The sequence below is a fragment of the Zootermopsis nevadensis genome, unplaced genomic scaffold, assembly GCF_977971745.1.
Source record: "Zootermopsis nevadensis isolate Lab colony 2312 unplaced genomic scaffold, Znev_1.0 Znev_ptg000252l, whole genome shotgun sequence".
NCBI lineage: Eukaryota > Metazoa > Arthropoda > Insecta > Blattodea > Termopsidae > Zootermopsis > Zootermopsis nevadensis.
Genome location: NW_028259379.1, coordinates 65,001 through 74,988, shown reverse-complemented (window position 1 = coordinate 74,988; position 9,988 = coordinate 65,001). Strand labels below are relative to the sequence as shown.

General features: G+C 54.0%; 2 non-coding genes across 2 annotated transcripts; both read left to right on the top strand.

The window, feature by feature from the left end:
* Positions 1–6,875: 6,875 nt before the first annotated feature.
* Positions 6,876–8,793, top strand: LOC147870441 (small subunit ribosomal RNA). The gene has a single exon (XR_015533418.1). It is a non-coding gene; the product is annotated as a small subunit ribosomal RNA (ribosomal RNA).
* Positions 8,794–9,617: 824 nt separating this feature from the next.
* On the top strand, positions 9,618–9,773 carry LOC147870440 (5.8S ribosomal RNA). Its single transcript, XR_015533421.1, has one exon. It is a non-coding gene; the product is annotated as a 5.8S ribosomal RNA (ribosomal RNA).
* The last annotated feature ends 215 nt before the right edge of the window (positions 9,774–9,988 follow it).

Here is a 9,988-nt window from a genome sequence, read left to right as displayed (position 1 = left end):
TAATTGAAGAAAATTGGGCTTGCTGTGCTTAATAATATCGTTAATAGATTAAAAATAAATTTCCGCTGTGTTAGCTGGGCCTTACTTGGACGGTACGAATTCTGCGGCTATGTCCCGTGGTGCGTGGTACTTGAAACCAGTTCTGCGGCTATGTCCGACCGTGCGTGTTAGTTGAGTCGCTTCAGCGGCTAAGTCCGAAAATTTCCAAAATGCAGAAAAATATTCATAATTGAAGAAAGTTGGCCTTGCTGTGCATAGTAATGCCGTTAATTGACTAAAAATAAATTTCCGCTGTGTTAGGTGGGCCTTACTTGGACGGTACGAATTCTGCGGCTATGTCCCGTGGTGCGTGGTACTTGAAACCAGTTCTGCGGCTATGTCCGACCGTGCGTGTTAGTTGAGTCGCTTCAGCGGCTAAGTCCAAAAAATTTCCAAAATGCAGAAAAATACACATAATTGAAGAAAATTGGGCTTGCTGTGCTTAATAATATCGTTAATAGATTAAAAATAAATTTCCGCTGTGTTAGGTGGGCCTTACTTGGACGGTACGAATTCTGCGGCTATGTCCCGTGGTGCGTGGTACTTGAAACCAGTTCTGCGGCTATGTCCGACCGTGCGTGTTAGTTGAGTCGCTTCAGCGGCTAAGTCCAAAAAATTTCCAAAATGCAGAAAAATATACATAATTGAAGAAAGTTGGCCTTGCTGTGCTTAATAATATCGTTAATAGAATAAAAATAAATTTCCGCTGTGTTAGGTGGGCCTTACTTGGACGGTACGAATTCTGCGGCTATGTCCCGTGGTGCGTGGTACTTGAAACCAGTTCTGCGGCTATGTCCGACCGTGCGTGTTAGTTGAGTCGCTTCAGCGGCTAAGTCCAAAAAATTTCCAAAATGCAGAAAAATACACATAATTCAAGAAAATTGGGCTTGCTGTGCTTAATAATATCGTTAATAGATTAAAAATAAATTTCCGCTGTGTTAGCTGGGCCTTACTTGGACGGTACGAATTCTGCGGCTATGTCCCGTGGTGCGTGGTACTTGAAACCAGTTCTGCGGCTATGTCCGACCGTGCGTGTTAGTTGAGTCGCTTCAGCGGCTAAGTCCGAAAATTTCCAAAATGCAGAAAAATATACATAATTGAAGAAAGTTGGCCTTGCTGTGCTTAATAATATCGTTAATAGAATAAAAATAAATTTCCGCTGTGTTAGGTGGGCCTTACTTGGACGGTACGAATTCTGCGGCTATGTCCCGTGGTGCGTGGTACTTGAAACCAGTTCTGCGGCTATGTCCCACCGTGCGTGTTAGTTGAGTCGCTTCAGCGGCTAAGTCCGAAAATTTCCAAAATGCAGAAAAATACACATAATTGAAGAAAATTGGGCTTGCTGTGCTTAATAAAATCGTTAATAGATTAAAAATAAATTACCGCTGTGTTAGCTGGGCCTTACTTGGACGGTACGAATTCTGCGGCTATGTCCCGTGGTGCGTGGTACTTGAAACCAGTTCTGCGGCTATGTCCGACCGTGCGTGTTAGTTGAGTCGCTTCAGCGGCTAAGTCCAAAAAATTTCCAAAATGCAGAAAAATACACATAATTGAAGAAAATTGGGCTTGCTGTGCTTAATAATATCGTTAATAGATTAAAAATAAATTTCCGCTGTGTTAGCTGGGCCTTACTTGGACGGTACGAATTCTGCGGCTATGTCCCGTGGTGCGTGGTACTTGAAATCAGTTCTGCGGCTATGTCCCACCGTGCGTGTTACTTGAGTCGCTTCAGCGGCTAAGTCCGAAAATTTCCAAAATGCAGAAAAATATACATAATTGAAGAAAGTTGGCCTTGCTGTGCTTAATAATATCGTTAATAGATTAAAAATAAATTTCCGCTGTGTTAGGTGGGCCTTAATTGGACGGTACGAATTCTGCGGCTATGTCCCGTGGTGCGTGGTACTTGAAACCAGTTCTGCGGCTATGTCCGACCGTGCGTGTTAGTTGAGTCGCTTCAGCGGCTAAGTCCGAAAATTTCCAAAATGCAGAAAAATATTCATAATTGAAGAAAGTTGGCCTTGCTGTGCATAGTAATGCCGTTAATTGACTAAAAATAAATTTCCGCTGTGTTAGGTGGGCCTTACTTGGACGGGACGAATTCTGCGGCTATGTCCCGTGGTGCGTGGTACTTGAAATCAGTTCTGCGGCTATGTCCGACCGTGCGTGTTAGTTGAGTCGCTTCAGCGGCTAAGTCCAAAAAATTTCCAAAATGCAGAAAAATACACATAATTGAAGAAAATTGGGCTTGCTGTGCTTAATAAAATCGTTAATAGATTAAAAATAAATTACCGCTGTGTTAGGTGGGCCTTACTTGGACGGTACGAATTCTGCGGCTATGTCCCGTGGTGCGTGGTACTTGAAATCAGTTCTGCGGCTATGTCCCACCGTGCGTGTTACTTGAGTCGCTTCAGCGGCTAAGTCCGAAAATTTCCAAAATGCAGAAAAATATACATAATTGAAGAAAGTTGGCCTTGCTGTGCTTAATAATATCGTTAATAGATTAAAAATAAATTTCCGCTGTGTTAGGTGGGCCTTACTTGGACGGTACGAATTCTGCGGCTATGTCCCGTGGTGCGTGGTACTTGAAACCAGTTCTGCGGCTATGTCCGACCGTGCGTGTTAGTTGAGTCGCTTCAGCGGCTAAGTCCGAAAATTTCCAAAATGCAGAAAAATATTCATAATTGAAGAAAGTTGGCCTTGCTGTGCATAGTAATGCCGTTAATTGACTAAAAATAAATTTCCGCTGTGTTAGCTGGGCCTTACTTGGACGGTACGAATTCTGCGGCTATGTCCCGTGGTGCGTGGTACATGAAACCAGTTCTGCGGCTATGTCCCACCGTGCGTGTTACTTGAGTCGCTTCAGCGGCTAAGTCCGAAAATTTCTAAAGTGCAGAAAAATATTAAATAAAGCGGTTATATAAGTAAGTATGTGTATGTATTCTAACATATACAAAATTTAGTATGATCGGAAATGATTAAGGAAGAGAAAAACTTAATTAAAATTTCTGGCGGCAGCCGAGGGGCCATCCGCCGGTGTCCGCGGCTCTGCCTCTTCCGTGACTGACGAATGCTGAGATAAGGGGGGTCCAGACTATAGTATATGAGCTTGGCGAGCGAGGCTCTCCTCGAGCAGGGGGAAGTCTGAGATTGGACTACCGGCCGCCGGGGACCCTGTCGCCGGCAGGCCATTCGCGCTTCCGCCCCGCGTTGGCTGAGGCAGTTTAGGGCAAGAGTGGCACAAGTGCACCGACCGCCGTTTCCTTTGGGGTCGGCGCCCGTCACCCCGCTCAGTGGCCGGCGAAGACCGGCCGAGTCTCGGGTTCGAGTCGGCACAGGACACTGAGTGCAAGAGTGACACAAGTAACGGCGTTCACGGGCGGCCTCTGGGAGATTGCCCTCAGTACCACCGGGCAACGCGGGGGACTGCAGGCCTCGACCCGCGCCGCTCGATCCCCGTTTAGGGCAAGAGTGGCACAAGTGCACCGACCGCCGTGTCCTTTGGGGTCGGCGCCCGTCACCCCGCTCAGTGGCCGGCGAAGACTGGTCGAGTCTCGGGTTCGAGTCGGCACTCGAGCCTGAGTGCAAGAGTGGCACAAGTGATGGTCTTCACGGGCGGCCTCTGGGAAGCTGCCCCTAGTACCAGCGGACAACAGCGAGGGACTGCAGGCCTCGGCCCGCGCTACTTGCGACCGTTTAGGGCAAGAGGGGCACAAGTGTATCGACCGCCGTGTAATTTGTGGTCAACCCGCGCTGTTGCCTGCGAAGACCGGCCGAGTCTCGGGTTCGAGTCGGCACAGGGCACTGAGTGCAAGAGTGACACAAGTAACGGCCTTCACGGGCGGCCTCTGGGAGATTGCCCTCAGTACCACCGGGCAACGCGGGGGACTGCAGGCCTCGTCCCGCGCCGCTCGATCCCCGTTTAGGGCAAGAGTGGCACATGTGCACCGATCGCCGTCTTCAACGGGGTCGGCGCCCGTCAACCCGCGCAGTGGCCGGCGGAGGCTCCGGTTCGAGTCGGCACTCGATTCCGAGTGCAAGAGTGGCACACGTGACGGCCTTCACGGGCGGCCTCTGGGAAGCTGCACTTAGTACCAGCGGACAACCGCGGGGGAATGCTTTCCTCGGCCCGGTGTACTTGCAACCGTTTAGTGCAAGTGGGGCACAAATGCACCGACCGCCGTGTCCATCGGGGTTGGCGCACGTCAACACGCGCGGTGTCCGGCGGAGGCTCGGGCTCGAGTCGGCCCTCGACTACGAGTGCAAGAGTGGCACATGTGACGGCCTTTACAGGTGGCTTCTGTGAGCCGGCCCTTAGTACCAGCGTGCATCCGCGGGAGACTGAAGACCTCTCCCCGCGCTGCTCGAACCCCGTTTAGGGCAAGAGGGGCACATGTGCACCGATCGCCGTCTTCATCGGGGACGGCGCCCGTCAACCCACGCAGTGGCCGGCGGAGGCTCCGGTTCGAGTCGGCACTCGATTCCGAGTGCAAGAGCGGCACACGTGACGGCCTTCACGGGCGGCCTCTGGGAAGCTGCACTTAGAACCAGCGCGCATCCGCCGGGGGACTGCTGGCCTCGGCCCGCTCTACTTGCAACCGTTTAGGGCAAGTGGAGCACAAGTGCACCGACCGCCGTGTCCATCGGGGTTGGCGCACGTCATCACGCGCGGTGTCCGGCGGAGACTCGGGCTCGAGTCGGCACTCATCTACGAGTGCAAGAGTGGCACATGTGAAGGCCTTAACGGGCGGCCTCTGGGAAGCTGCACTTAGAACGAGCGCGCATCCGCCGGGGACTGAATTCCTCTCCCCGCGCTGCTCGAACCCCGTTTAGGGCATGGGGGGCACATGTGCACCGATCGCCGTCTTCATCGGGGTCGGCGCCCGTCAACCCACGCAGTGGCCGGCGGAGGCTCCGGTTCGAGTCGGCACTCGATTCCGAGTGCAAGAGTGGCACAAGTGATGGCCTTCACGGGCGGCCTCTCGGAAGCTGCACTTAGAACGAGCGCGCATCCGCCGGGGACTGAATTCCTCTCCCCGCGCTGCTCGAACCCCGTTTAGGGCAAGAGGGGCACAAGTGTACAGAAGTCCGTCTCCTGGGGAATCGCGTGCTCGGCTGCCCTCAATGGACAGGCAGAAGCAGGGGTCTGCTCGTAGGTGACTCGGCACTCGAGTGCAAGATTGGCGCAAGTGACGACTTCTCGTGCGGTCACGGTGAGGCTGCCGGCGGTGTCTCTGGCTTCTGCCGCATATATATTCCCGTTCGTGCCCTCCACGTCTTCAGATTTCAAAGTCCCATCCGTGCGTGTTAGGTAGGCCGATTTTAGGGGACCTGCCGCTCGCATTCGGCCGGGTCGCGCTCTCTGAGGCTCAGACGTTACGAGTCTCCCCTGAAAACGCCGCGCTGGCACCTTATTTTGTAGGAAAATTTCACACTTCCTCTAGTTGAACTAACGGATGCGTCGCTGATAAATTGGCCCTTTTTCCGCATAAGACGATTCCTGAGCCTTGGGTGGTGTCTGGATACATCAGGAGGACACAACTGACGGAAGAAAAGCCCGGGTCCGTCCTCCGCCCGGCAGGGGAACGATTTTACGAAAAAGGCCGGCTTCGTTCCCCTTCCCGGCAAGCAGCAGGTGGACGATTTTACGAGAAAGACCGGGTTCGTCCACCTTCCCGGCAAGCAACAGGGGAACGATTTTACGAAGAAGGCCGGCTTCGTTCCCCTTTCCGGCAAGCAACAGGAGGACGATTTGACGTTAAAGACCGGGTTCGTCCTCCTTCCCGGCAAGCAACAGGGGAACGATTTTACGAAAAAGGCCGGCTTCGTTCCCCTTCCCGGCAAGCAGCAGGTGGACGATTTGACGATAAAGACCGGGTTCGTCCACCTTCCCGGCAAGCAACAGGGGAACGATTTTACGAAAAAGACCGGCTTCGTTCCCCTTCCCGGCAAGCAGCAGGTGGACGATTTTACGAGAGAGACCGGGTTCGTCCACCTTCCCGGCAAGCAACAGGGGAACGATTTTACGAAAAAGACCGGCTTCGTTCCCCTTCCCGGCAAGCAGCAGGTGGACGATTTTACGAGAGAGACCGGGTTCGTCCACCTTCCCGGCAAGCAACAGGGGAACGATTTTACGAAAAAGGCCGGCTTCGTTCCCCTTTCCGGCAAGCAACAGGAGGACGATTTGACGATAAAGACCGGGTTCGTCCTCCTTCCCGGCAAGCAACAGGGGAACGATTTTACGAAAAAGGCCGGCTTCGTTCCCCTTCCCGGCAACCAGCAGGTGGACGATTTGACGATAAAGACCGGGTTCGTCCACCTTCCCGGCAAGCAACAGGGGAACGATTTTACGAAAAAGACCGGCTTTGTTCCCCTTCCCGGCAAGCAGCAGGTGGACGATTTTACGAGAGAGACCGGGTTCGTCCACCTTCCCGGCAAACAACAGGGGAACGATTTTACGAAAAAGGCCGGCTTCGTTCCCCTTCCCGGCAAACCCTTCGCCACCGCGATGCCGCGGCCCTCTGTCCCCCGGACACGGTCTATAGGCGGCGTATCGTGGACACACTGCAACCGACTCACTCGTAGTCCGGGCGCGTGCTAGACTCGCGATGCCAAACGGCGCTTCGGCGCTTATGCATGTCGAGTGAAGAGAGGGAAGGGTGCCCTAATGGCACCACGGTTCTGGGGGCGCTCACGTGGCGTCCCCCTAACGGCACGAAGTGGCCCCTGCTCGCAGGGGCGCACGGAGTGCGAGCGTTGAAGTATGAACTGGACCCCCTCGCCGGACCCATCCGGGACCGCGTGGAGGGGGAGGAACGAGCTCCAAGTGAGTCTTCGGTTCCCTGGTTGATCCTGCCAGTAGTCATATGCTTGTCTCAAAGATTAAGCCATGCATGTCTCAGTGCAAGCCAAATTAAGGTGAAACCGCGAATGGCTCATTAAATCAGTTATGGTTCCTTAGATGGTGGACAGTTACTTGGATAACTGTGGTAATTCTAGAGCTAATACATGCAACCGAGTCCCGACCGGAGACGGTCGGGACGCTTTTATTAGATCAAAACCAATCGGTCGCTCACGCGGCCGTTTGCCTTGGTGACTCTGAATAAATGGAGGCGGATCGCACGGTCTACGAACCGGCGACGCATCTTTCAAATGTCTGCCTTATCAACTGTCGATGGTAGGCTCTGCGCCTACCATGGTTGTAACGGGTAACGGGGAATCAGGGTTCGATTCCGGAGAGGGAGCCTGAGAAACGGCTACCACATCCAAGGAAGGCAGCAGGCGCGCAAATTACCCACTCCCGGCACGGGGAGGTAGTGACGAAAAATAACGATACGGGACTCATCCGAGGCCCCGTAATCGGAATGAGTACACTCTAAAGACTTTAACGAGTATCCATTGGAGGGCAAGTCTGGTGCCAGCAGCCGCGGTAATTCCAGCTCCAATAGCGTATATTAAAGCTGTTGCGGTTAAAAAGCTCGTAGTCGGACTTGTGTCCCACGCTGCCGGTTCACCGCCCGTCGGTGTCTAACTGGCACGCACGTGCGGACGTCCTGCCGGTGGCCCGAGCCGGCGCCCGCGGGCGATGGGGGCGGCGACGCTCCCACGCCTCGGGTCGTCTCGGGGAGGGCCTACACAATCCCGTCGCGGTGCTCTTGACCGAGTGTCACGATGGGCCGGCACTTTTACTTTGAACAAATTAGAGTGCTTAAAGCAGGCAGCAGCCGCCTGAATACCGAGTGCATGGAATAATGGAATAGGACCTCGGTTCTATTTTGTTGGTTTTCGGAAGCCCCGAGGTAATGATCAAAAGGGACAGACGGGGGCATTCGTATTGCGACGTTAGAGGTGAAATTCTTGGATCGTCGCAAGACGGACAGAAGCGAAAGCATTTGCCAAGAATGTTTTCTCTGATCAAGAACGAAAGTTAGAGGTTCGAAGGCGATCAGATACCGCCCTAGTTCTAACCATAAACGATGCCAGCCAGCAATCCGCCGAAGTTCCTCCGATGACTCGGCGGGCGGCTTCCGGGAAACCAAAGCTTTTGGGTTCCGGGGGAAGTATGGTTGCAAAGCTGAAACTTAAAGGAATTGACGGAAGGGCACCACCAGGAGTGGAGCCTGCGGCTTAATTTGACTCAACACGGGAAACCTCACCAGGCCCAGACACCGGGAGGATTGACAGATTGAGAGCTCTTTCTTGATTCGGTGGGTGGTGGTGCATGGCCGTTCTTAGTTGGTGGAGCGATTTGTCTGGTTAATTCCGATAACGAACGAGACTCTAGCCTGCTAAATAGTCGCATCCGGTATCCTCTGTGCTACCGGCGACTCCTAATCTTCTTAGAGGGACAGGCGGCTTCTAGCCGCACGAGATTGAGCAATAACAGGTCTGTGATGCCCTTAGATGTTCTGGGCCGCACGCGCGCTACACTGAAGGAATCAGCGTGTCCTCCCTGGCCGAAAGGTCCGGGTAACCCGCTGAACCTCCTTCGTGCTAGGGATTGGGGCTTGCAATTGTTCCCCATGAACGAGGAATTCCCAGTAAGCGCGAGTCATAAGCTCGCGTTGATTACGTCCCTGCCCTTTGTACACACCGCCCGTCGCTACTACCGATTGAATGATTTAGTGAGGTCTTCGGACCGGTGGGCGCGGGGTTTCGGCCCTTCGATTCCACCGGGAAGATGCCCGAACTTGATCATTTAGAGGAAGTAAAAGTCGTAACAAGGTTTCCGTAGGTGAACCTGCGGAAGGATCATTAACGGCACCGAGAGTGACCGAACAGAGAAGGAAGGCATTAAGAAACCGAGTACGGTTGCTGGCTCTGGGGGAGTGCGTAATCTCGCTTGCGAGTGGACCGCCTTCTCGTGGAAGTACCCGTGTCTGGTCATTCATGATAATACAACCTCTACTGATGACTGAAAAATAGATGACGTCAACCTGAGGGGGGACCGGTCGGCGAAAGTCGCACCGACTCCCCCCGCATGAGGGGGAAGACGCATCATAATATGTGACCACTACTGATGACTGAAAAATAGATGACGTCAACCTGAGGGGGGACCGGTCGGCGAAAGTCGCACCGTCTCCCCCCGAATGAGGGGAAGACGCATCAAAAATTAATAAAAGGAAGGCATTAAGAATGAACCAGATGAACGGGGCTCTGCGGAAGGCGTAATCTCGCCTGTGATTGGACCGGCTCTTCCTGGCAGCGGCCGGATCTCGGAGATAACGTCGTCGGCCTGAGGTGTCCAGGTCGGCGAAGTAATCCCCCGGAGGGGGACGGCAAGACCGTCCCGCCTCGAGGTGGGAAGTAGGAGCGAAAGATGGTGAGTGGGTGCCGGCGGCACGCGGGCTCCGAGGATCCTCAGGGATCCAAGGACAACCCGCGCGACCGCGAGCACTGGGCTTAAAGCCACTTTATCTGCCCACGCAAGGCCGTTTCGGCGGCGCTTGAACGAGAGGGGAGCGCGGTCTGACCGTGCCGCTGTTCTGGGGGCAGCTCCCCCTCGAAAAATAACAACTACCTGTCCTACGGGACTAGCAGTAGCATCCTACCCGAAGCTCTGCTCGAATCTAGAGAAAAACAACCCTGAGCGGTGGATCACTCGGCTCGTGGGTCGATGAAGAACGCAGCTAATTGCGCGTCGACATGTGAACTGCAGGACACATGAACATCGACGTTTCGAACGCACATTGCGGTCCTTGGATTTCCAATCCCGGACCACGCCTGGCTGAGGGTCGGCTACATGAAACCCGTGGGCCCGCGCGGTCTTTAAGATAATAAGGGAAAGAAAGAAAGAAAGAGAAAGAAATAAAGGCACGCGAGCGGCCCTACGCTGGGGGGTCTGACGAGCCTGCACCTCGCACCGCCGGCGTCGCTCCGAGCAATCGGTGGCGGCGTCGGCGACTGCGAGGAGGTTAAGGGGAGTCAGTCGCCCTTGAAGGCTTCACAGGGT